Source organism: Theropithecus gelada, unplaced genomic scaffold (assembly GCF_003255815.1).
Source record: "Theropithecus gelada isolate Dixy unplaced genomic scaffold, Tgel_1.0 HiC_scaffold_70, whole genome shotgun sequence".
In the NCBI taxonomy this organism is placed as follows: Eukaryota; Metazoa; Chordata; class Mammalia; order Primates; family Cercopithecidae; genus Theropithecus; species Theropithecus gelada.
In genome coordinates this window covers 1-10,037 of record NW_020263688.1, presented here as the reverse complement: position 1 = coordinate 10,037, position 10,037 = coordinate 1, and the positions used below count along the sequence as shown (strand labels likewise).

The window sequence follows — 10,037 nt, the reverse complement described above, 5'->3', positions numbered from 1 at the left end:
TCATTTACATTAGGTATATCTCCTAATGCTATCCCTCCCCCCTCCCCCCACCCTACAATAGGCCCCAGTGTGTGATGTTCCCCTTCCTGTGTCCAAGTGATCTCATTGCTCAATTCCCACCTATGAGTGAGAACATGCAGTGTTTGGTTTGCTGTTCTTGCCATAGTTTGCTGAGAATGATGGTTTCCAGCTGCATCCATGTCCCTACAAAGGACACGAACTCATCCTTTTTTCTGGCTGCATAGTATTCCATGGTGTATATGTGCCACATTTTCTTAATCCAGTCTGTCACTGATGGACATTTGGGTTGATTCCAAGTCTTTGCTATTATGAATAGTGCCACAATAAACATATGTGTGCATGTGTCTTTATAGCAGCAAGATTTATAATCCTTTGGGTATATACCCAGTAATGGGATGGCTGGGTCATATGGTATTTGTAGTTCTAGATCCTTGAGGAATCGCCATACTGTTTTCCACAATGGTTGAACCAGTTTACAATCCCACCAACAGTGTTTCCTGACTTTTTAATGATTGCCATTCTAACTGGTATGAGATGGTATCTCATTGTGGTTTTGATTTGCATTCCTCTGATGGCCAGTGATAATGAGCAGTTTTTCATGTGTCTGTTGGCTGTATGAATGTCTTCGTTTGAGAAGTGTCTGTTCATATCCTTTGCCCACTTTTTGATGGGGTTGTTTGTTTTTTTCTTGTAAATTTGTTTGAGTTCTTTGTAAGTTCTGGATATTAGCCCTTTGTCAGATGAGTAGATTGCAAAAATTTTCTCCTATTCTGTAGGTTGCCTGTTCACTCTGATGATAGTTTCTTTTGCTGTGCAGATGCTCTTTAGTTTAATGAGATCCCATTTGTCAATTTTGGCTTTTGTTGCCTTGCTTTTGGTGTTTAGACATGAAGTCCTGGCCCATGCCTATGTCCTGAATGGTATTACCTAGGTTTTCTTTTAGGGTTTTTATGGTTTTAGGTCTAACATTTAAGTCTCTAATCCATCTTGAATTAATTTTCGTATAAGGAGTAAGGAAAGGAGCTAGTTTCAGCTTTCTACTTATGCCTAGCCAATTTTCCCAGCACCATTTATTAAATAGGGAATTCTTTCCCCATTTCTTGTTTTTTTGTCAGGTTTGTCAAAGATCAGATGGCTGTAGATGTGTGGTATTATTTCTGAGGGCTCTGTTCTGTTTCATTGGTCTATATCTTTGTTTTGGTACCAGTACCATGCTGTTTTGGTTACTGTACCCTTGTAGTATAGTTTGAAGTCAGGTTGCGTGATGCCTCCAGGTTTGTTCTTTTGGCTTAGGATTGTCTTGGCAATGCGGGGTCTTTTTTGGTTCCATAGGAACTTTAAAGCAGTTTTTTCCAATTCTGTGAAGAAAGTCATTGGTAGCTTAATAGGGATGGCATTGAATCTATAAATTACCTTGGGCAGTATGGCCATTTTCATGATATTGATTCTTCCTATCCATGAACAAGATGTGTTCTTCCATTTGTTTGTGCCCTCTTTTATTTCACTGAGCAGTGGTTTGTAGTTCTCCTTGAAGAGGTCCTTTACATCCCTTGTAAGTTAGATTCCTAGGCATTTTATTCTCTTTGAAGCTATTGTGAATGGGAGTTCATGATTTGGCTCTCTGTTTGTCTGTTACTGGTGTATAAGAATGCTTGTGATTTTTGCACATTGAATTTGTATCCTGAGACTTTACTGAAGGTGTTTATCAGCTTAAGGAGATTTTGGGCTGAGATGATGGGGTTTTCTAAATATACAATCATGTCATCTGCAAACAGGGAAAATTTGACTTCTTCTTTTCCTAACTGAGTACGCTTTATTTCTTTCTCTTGCCTTATTGCCCTAACCAGAACTTCCAACACTATGTTGAATAGAAGTAGTGAGAGAGGGCATCCCTGTCTTGTGCCAGTTTTCAAAGGAAATGCTTTCAGTTTTTGTCCATTCAGTATGATATTGGCTGTGGGTTTGTCATAAATAGCTCTTATTATTTTGAGATACGTTCCATCAATACCAATTTTATTGAGAGTTTTTAGCATGAAGGGGTTTTGAATTTTGTCAAAGGTCTTTTCTGCATCTATTGAGATAATCATGTGTTTTTTTCTTTGGTTCTGTTTATATGTTGGATTATGTTTATTAATTTCCATATGTTGAACCAGCCTTGCATCCCAGGGATGAAGCCCACTTGATCATGGTGGGTAAGCTTTTTGATGTGCTACTGGATTCGGTTTGCCAGTATTTTACTGAGGATTTTTGCATCGATGTTCATCAACGATATTGGTCTAAAATTCCCTTTTTTTGTTGTGTCTCTGGCAGGCTTTGGTATCAGGATGATGTCGGCCTCATAAAATGAGTTAGGGAGGATTCCCTCTTTTTCTCTAGATTGGAATAGTTTCAAAAGGAATGGTACCAGCTCCTCCTTGTACCCTGGTAGAATTCGGCTGTGAATCCATCTGCTCCCGGACTTTTCTTGCTTGGTAGGCTATTAATTATTGCCTCAATTTCAGACCCTACTATTGCTCTATTCAGGGATTCAACTTCTTCTTGGTTTAGTCTTGGGAGAGTGTAAGTGTCCAGGAAATTATCCATTTCTTCTAGGTTTTCTAGTTTATTTGCATAGAGGTGTTTATAGTATTCTCTGATGGTAGTTTGTATTTCTGTGGGGTCGGTGGTGATATCCCCTTTATCATTTTTTATTGTGTCTATTTGATTCTTCTCTCTTTTCTTCTTTATTAGTCTTGCTAGCAGTCTATCAGTTTTGTTGATCTCTTCAAAAAACCAGCTCCTGGATTCATTGATTTTTTGGAGGGCTTTTTGTGTCTCTATCTCCTTCAGTTCTGCTCTGATCTTAGTTATTTCTTGCCTTCTGCTAGCTTTCGAATGTGTTTGCTCTTCCTTCTCTAGTTCTTTTAATTGTGATGTTAGGGTGTCAATTTTAGATCTTTCCTGCTTTCTCTTGTGGGCGTTTAGTGCTATAAAGTTCCCTCTACACACTGCTTTAAATGTGTCCCAGACAGAGATTCTTGTAGGTTGTATCTTTGTTCTCATTGGTTTCAAAGAACATATTTATTTCTGCCTTCATTTTGTTATGTACCCAGTAGTCATTCAGGAGCAGGTTGTTCAGTTTCCATGTAGTTGAGTGGTTTTGAGTGAGTTTCTTAGTCCTGAGTTCTAGTTTGATTGCACTGTGGTCTGAGAGACAGTTTGTTATAATTTCTGTTCTTTTACATTTGCTGAGGAGTGCTTTATTTCCAACTATGTGGTCAATTTTGGAATAAGTGCGATGTGGTGCTGAGAAGAATGTATATTCTGTTGATTTGGGGTGGAGAGTTCTGTAGATGTCTATTAGGTCTGCTTGGTGCAGAGTTGAGTTCAATTCCTGGGTATCCTTGTTAACTTTCTGTCTCATTGATCTGTCTAACGTTGACACTGGGGTGTTAAAGTCCCCATTATTATTGTATGGGAATCTAAGTCTCTTTGTAAGTCTCTAAGGACTTGCTTTATGAATCTGGGTGCTCCTGTATTGGGTGCATATATATTTAGGATAGTTAGCTCTTCCTGATGAATTGATCCCTTTACCATTATGTAATGGCCTTCTTTGTCTCTTTTGATTTTTGATGGTTTAAAGTCTGTTTTTTCAGAGACTAGGATTGCAACCCCTGCTTTTTTTGTTTGTTTGTTTTCCATTTGCTTGGTAGATCTTCCTCCATCCTTTTATTTTGAGCCTATGTGTGTCTCTGCACATGATACGGGTCTCCTGAATACAGCAAACTGATGAGTCTTGACTCTTCATCCAACTTTCCAGTCTGTGTCTTTTAATTGGACCATTTAGTCCATTTACATTTAAGGTTAATATTGTTATGTGTGAACTTGATCCTGTCATTATGATATTAGCTGGTTATTTTGCTCGTTAGTTGATTCAGTTTCTTTCTAGCATCAATGGTCTTTACATTTTGGCATGTTTTTGCAATGGCTGGTATCAGTTGTTCCTTTCTATGTTTAGTGCTTCCTTCAGGATCTCTTTTAGGGCAGGCCTGGTGGTGAGAAAATAGCTAAGCATTTGCTTGTCTGTGAAGGATTTTATTTCTCCCTCACTGATGAAACTTAGTTTGGCTGGATATGAAATTCTGGGTTGAAAATTCTTTTCTTTAAGAATGTTGTATATTGGCCCCCACTGTCTTCTGGCTTGGAGAGTTTCTGCCGAGAGATCTGCTGTTCGTCTGATGGGCTTCCCTTTGTGGGTAACCCAACCTTTCTCTCTGGCTGCCCTTAACATTTATTCTTCATTTCAATTTTGGTGAATCTGACAATTATGTGTCTTGGAGTTGCTCTTCTCGAGGAGTATCTTTGTGGCGTTCTCTGTATTTCCTGAATTTGAATGTTGACCTGCCTTACTAGGTTGGGGAAGTTCTCCTGGATGATATCCTGCAGAGTGTTTTCCAACTTGGTTCCATTTTGCTGTCACTTTCAGGCACACCAATCAGATGTAGATTTGGTCTTTTCACATAATGCCACATTTCTTGGAGGCTTTATTTCTTTTTACTCGTTTTTCTCTACACTTTTCTTCTTCCTCCATTTCATTCATTTGATCTTCAGTCACTGATACTCTCTCTTCCAATTGATTGAGTTGGTTACTGAAGCTTGTGCATTTGTCACGTAGTTCTCGTGTCATGGTTTTCACCTTTATCAGTTCGTTTATGGTCTTCTCTGCATTGATTATTCTAGTTTTCCATTTTTCCATTCTTTTTTCAAGGTTTTTAGTTTCTTTGCACTGGGTACGTAGTTCCTCCTTTAGCTCTGAGAAGTTTCATCAACTGAAGCCTTCTTCTCTCAACTCGTCAAAGTCATTCTCCATCCAGCTTTGTTCTGTTGCTGGTGATGAGCTGCCTTCCTTTGGAGGGGGAGATGCATTCTGATTTTTTTGAATTTCCAGCTTTTCTGCACTGCTTTTTCCCCATCTTTGTGGTTTTATCTGCCTTTGGTCTTTGATGATGGTGATGTACCTGGGAGTTTTGCTGTGGGTGTCCTTTCTATTTGTTAGTTTTCCTTCTAACAGTAAGGACTCTCAGCTGCAGGTCTGTTGAAGTTTGCTTGAGGTCCACTCCAGACCCTGTTTGCCTGGGTATCAGCAGCGGAGGTTGCAGAAGATAGAATATTGCTGAACAGCGAGTGTGGCTGTCTGATTCTTGCTCTGGAAGCTTTGTCTCAGAGGTGTGCCCAGACGTGTGAGGTGTGACGTGTTGGTCTGCACTTTAGTGGGCGATGTCTCCAGTTAGGCTAGTCAGGGGTCAGGGACCCACTTGAGCAGGCAGTCTGTCCATTCTCAGATCTCAACCTCTGTGCTGGGAGAACCACTGCTCTCTTCAAAGCTGTCAGACAGGGACATTTACATCTGCAGAGGTTTCTACTGCTTTTATTTAGCTATGCCCTGTCCCCAGAGGTGGAGTCTACAGAGGCAGGCAGGCATCCTTGAGCTGTGGTGGGCTCCACCCAATTCGAGCTTCCAGGAGGCTTTGTTTACCTACTTAAGCCTCAGCAATGGTGGGTGCCCCTCCCCCAGCCTCATTGCCACCTTGCAGTTAGATCTCAGACTGCTGTGCTAGTAATGAGGGAAGCTCCGTGGGCATGGGACCCTCCAGGCCAGGTGTGGGATATAATCTCCTGGTGTTCCGTTTGCTAAGACCCTTGGTAGAGCGTATTAGGGTGGGAGTTACCCAATTTTCCAGGTGTTGTGTGTCTCAATTTCCCTTGGCTAGGAAAAGGAATTCCCTTCCCCTTTGCGCTTCCCAGGTAAGGCAATGCCTCACCCTGCTTCAGCTCTTGCTGGTCGGGCTGCACCCGCGGACCAGCATCAACTCTCCGACATGCCCCAGTGAGATGAACTCAGTACCTCATTTGAAAATACAGAAATCACCCACCTTCTGTGTCACTCACACTGGGAGCTGGAGGCTGGAGTTGTTCCTCTTGGGCCATCTTGGGTGCCCCCCTTCTTATTTTTTTTTTTTCTGAGATGGAGTCTTGCTCTGTCGCCCAGGCTGGAGTGCAGTGGCACGATCTCGGCTCACTGCACCCTCCATCTCCCTGATTCGAGTGGCTCTCCTGCCTCAGCCTCCAGAGTAGCTGGGACTATAGGGATATGCCACCACACCTGGCTAATTTTTTGTATTTTTAGTAATGATGGGGTTTCACTGTGTTAGCCAGGATGGTCTCGATCTCCTGAACTTTTGATCTGCCCATCTCAGACTCCCAAAGTGCTGGGATTACAGGCATGAGCCAATATGCCCGGCAGAAGGAATAAGTTTTTCAAAGTCCTCAGGAAAGCCTAAATTTTATCATTGGGAACAAATACTGATTTTCCTTGAAGTGACAACCTCTCACTTCATTTATTTTTGAGAATGAAAGTTGTACTTTTTTTTAGACCGAGTCTCATTCTGTCACTTGGCTGGAGTGCATTGGTATCATCTCAGCTCAAGCAATCCTCTCACATCAGACTCCCCTGTAGCTGGGACCACAGATGGGTGGCACCACACCAGGCTAATTCTTTTTTGCATTTTTGGTAGTGACAGGGTTTTGTTATGTTGCCTAGGCTGGTCTCAAACTCCTGCAGGAGCTCAAGCCATCTGCCTGCTTTCACCTCCCAAAGTGCTGGGATTTTACAGGAGTGAGCCACTACGCTGACCCAGTTGTACTTTTAAATAAAAACGATGTTCTGTGAAAAAAGTGATTGTTCAGTTCACAATTAAATCACTAATTCTTAAAAAAAAAAAAAACCAAAAAACTGTACTGCAGTCATCAGAAACGCTTCTTATTAATTTTCCACTTATTCAGAATATTAAAGAGACATATCAAAGTTTAAAAACAACATTAATTTTTACTGCTTCATTAAAGACATTCTTAAGTAATTCAGGCTGTCTTTTTTACGGTAGGGGACAGTAAAGAATAGAATGACTACTAATGTAATTGGTACCACTGCCTTGATTTATGCTGAGAAACCAGCAGTTTACCCACTTTTGCTTTTATACAATCATGGCAAGTGTCAACGAAAAAGCAGGCAATGACTTTATATTCCTTTTACAGATATTTAATTTTTTATTCAGCTTTCTCAGGTATGTGTTGGCCAGGCGCAGTGGCTCAGGTAATCCCAGCACTTTGGGAGGCTGAGGTGAGCAGATCACCTGAGGTCAGGAGTTCAAGACCAGCCTGGCCAACATGGTGAAACCACATGTCTACTGAAAATACAAAAATTAGCCAGGCGTGGGGGCAGGCACCTGTGATCCCAGCTACTCAGGAGGCTGAGGTAGGAGAATCATTTGAACCTGGGAGGCAGAGGTTGCCATAAGCCGAGATCGCGCCATTGCACTCCAGCCTGGGCAACAAGAGTGAAACTCGGTCTCAAACAAACAAACAAACAAAAAACAAACAAACAGTGTTGACCTCTTAGCCCTTCTGGAAAGGGTCTTGGGGATCCTGAGAGGTCCACAGAGCTCATCTGGGGAACCACTGGTTTATCATGTAGGCACAATGCATTAGTTTTACAAAATTTAAAGTTCATCAAAGACTGGCCTCTTAAAAAGGCAGATGAGTTTTTAATTCAAACAACAGAAAACACATAAATACATCATGAGAGTGTACTACACAGAACTAAAGAGAAAGGAAGCTAGGAAATCTGAATCACGTTTACGTTTATTAAGGTTCATCACTACTGCTTTGTAAAACATTCTTGTGTTTCAGTGTGTGGTGTGGTTAGAAGAGTGAAAATATATTTGGTTTGTTGCCATTGCCTGTTAGGGAGAGTCAGTACTTACGGGCATTTCTGACTGGTTACATATAAAAGACTTCACAGAACAGGACATGAAGTGCTGAGAAAGAAGAAGTCAGGAAACCCTCTGCAAGTCAGGATCCAGGAGAAAAATTTGTAAAAACTGCTTCGGTAAAGTAAACAGCAAAGCACACAGGAGGCAGTATTTTACTAAACATATGTGATACTAATATATTAACAGTTTTTGAAGTAATGCACATTCTTATTTTATAGACATGCAGATGGATCTTTGAGCATATTTGATGAACAGTTATACTCATTTACGGTAAGTGGTGCTTTTATTGAGATTGTATTTTCATCATGCACTTGTATCTGTTTCATGCTGAAGTCAAAGGCATCTTTTTTTAAATCTTCCCCATTTCATGTTGTATTTAGTCATCTTAAGTGTTGTAAAAAGAATGTGCTGGAATAGGAACTGATCTACAGCTCTGTTTAGTTAGTGAGCTAGTATGAGTAAATATACTATCCAAATAACAGAAAATGTTTTTTTTTTTTTTTTTTAATTTTTGAGACAGAGTCTCTTTCTGTAGCCCAGGATGGAATGCAATCACACAATCTTGGCTCACTGTAGGCTCTGTCTCCCAGGTCCCTGTTCAAGCAATTCTCCTGCCTCAGCCTCCCGAGTAGCTGGGATTACAGGCATGCACCACCGTGCCCAGCTAATTATTTCTTTCTTTTTTTTAAGTAAAGACAGGGTTTCACCATGTTGGCCAGGATAGTCTTGAACTCCTGACCTCGTGATCCACCCACCTCGGCCGCCTTAAGTGCTGGGATTACAGGTGTGAGCCACTGTGCCTGGCACAGAAAATGTATCTTTTTAAAAGGTAATTGTGAGCTGTCTATAGGACCCTGCAAGTCATTACCCAATTCTCGAAGCCATTCCTCCTTCTGTTCCACACAGGTTTCCACCATGCATATTACCCAGACAAGAATTGGAGGTGGGAGTTTTAGTAAGGATTCCTCCTCCATTCCATCGACTCCCAGCACCAGCCAGGAGGACCTTCAGATCAATGTTCCTCCCACTGCCAACACACCCACGCCCGTTCACAAGCAGTCCAAGCGCTGGTCCAAGCTGTTTACATCTGAGAAAGGGAGTCACCCAGACAAAGAGAAGAAAGCCCCGGAGAGTCATGCTGACACCATCGGGAGTGGCAGAGCCATCCCCATTAAACAGGGCATCCTCTTAAAGCTAAGTGGGAAATGGCTGAAGAAATGGAAAAAGAAATATGGCACCCTCTGTGACAATGGCATGCTCACCTATTATTCAAGCTTAGGTGATTATATGAAGAATATTCACAAAAAAGAGATTGACCTTCGAACATGTACCATCGAAGTCCCAGGAAAGAGGCCACCCCTAGCCACACTGGCCTGTGCACCCATTTCCAGCTCTAAAGGCAATGGCCTATTCAAGGACATGAACAGTCTATGTACCTCAGCCAATTCAGGCACCAGGCTGAGTGACTCCATATGCTCCAGCCCCAATATCTCCAGCACCACCAGCCCCAAGCTCAACCCACCCCCCTCTTCTCATGCCAACAAAAAGAAACACCAAAGGAAGAAATGCACCAACAACTTAAAAGACAATGGCCTGTCTGGCACTGCTGAAAAACAAGCAGAAAACTTTATCATTGTGTCCCTCACTGGCCAAACGTGGCACTTTGAAGCCACGTCATATGAGGAGCGGGATGCCTGGGTCCAAGCCATTGAGAGCCAGATCGTGGCCAGCCTGCAGTCATGCTAGAGTAGCAAAAGCAAGTTCTGGCTACTTTAGACTAGCACAATGTTATTTACTAATAATCTTGATCCTTAGCTACATTTCTCTGCAATAAATTTGCTATGATGCCATGATGGGGATCAGCAACCTACGTTTTCCAAGTTCCTTCTAGTGGGATCCTGCTAGGTTCTGCTGTTGGGAGGTACTAGAGAAACATAGAAAGGCAAGAGAATGGAAGAATAGATCTCCTTTTCCTGTTTATTTGCTGTCCTTGCCGATGTTCTCCCAAGAACATCTCCTTGCCGTAGGAGCAGTAATTGTTTCAGTTTACCAGTTTTTTCAGAGCCCCAGAAAGTGCCTCTTCAGAGGTAACAGCAGCAGTTGGAACATATCTCTCCCTCAGAGATCTAGTCTCAGCCTAGGAAGGCTTTTACTCTGAGTTTTAATTGTAATAACTCCAATCTCTTCCCTTCATTCATCTAAGCTTCT

General features: G+C 41.9%; 1 pseudogene across 1 annotated transcript in view; it reads left to right on the top strand.

The window, feature by feature from the left end:
* The window catches only part of LOC112617968, a 14,182-nt pseudogene extending 4,577 nt beyond the window's left edge, over positions 1-9,605 (top strand). The window contains exons 3-4 of the transcript XR_003117996.1: positions 8,048-8,099; positions 8,736-9,605. The product of XR_003117996.1 is annotated as an arf-GAP with GTPase, ANK repeat and PH domain-containing protein 11-like (transcript). The remainder of the gene's footprint in view (positions 1-8,047; positions 8,100-8,735) is intronic.
* The last annotated feature ends 432 nt before the right edge of the window (positions 9,606-10,037 follow it).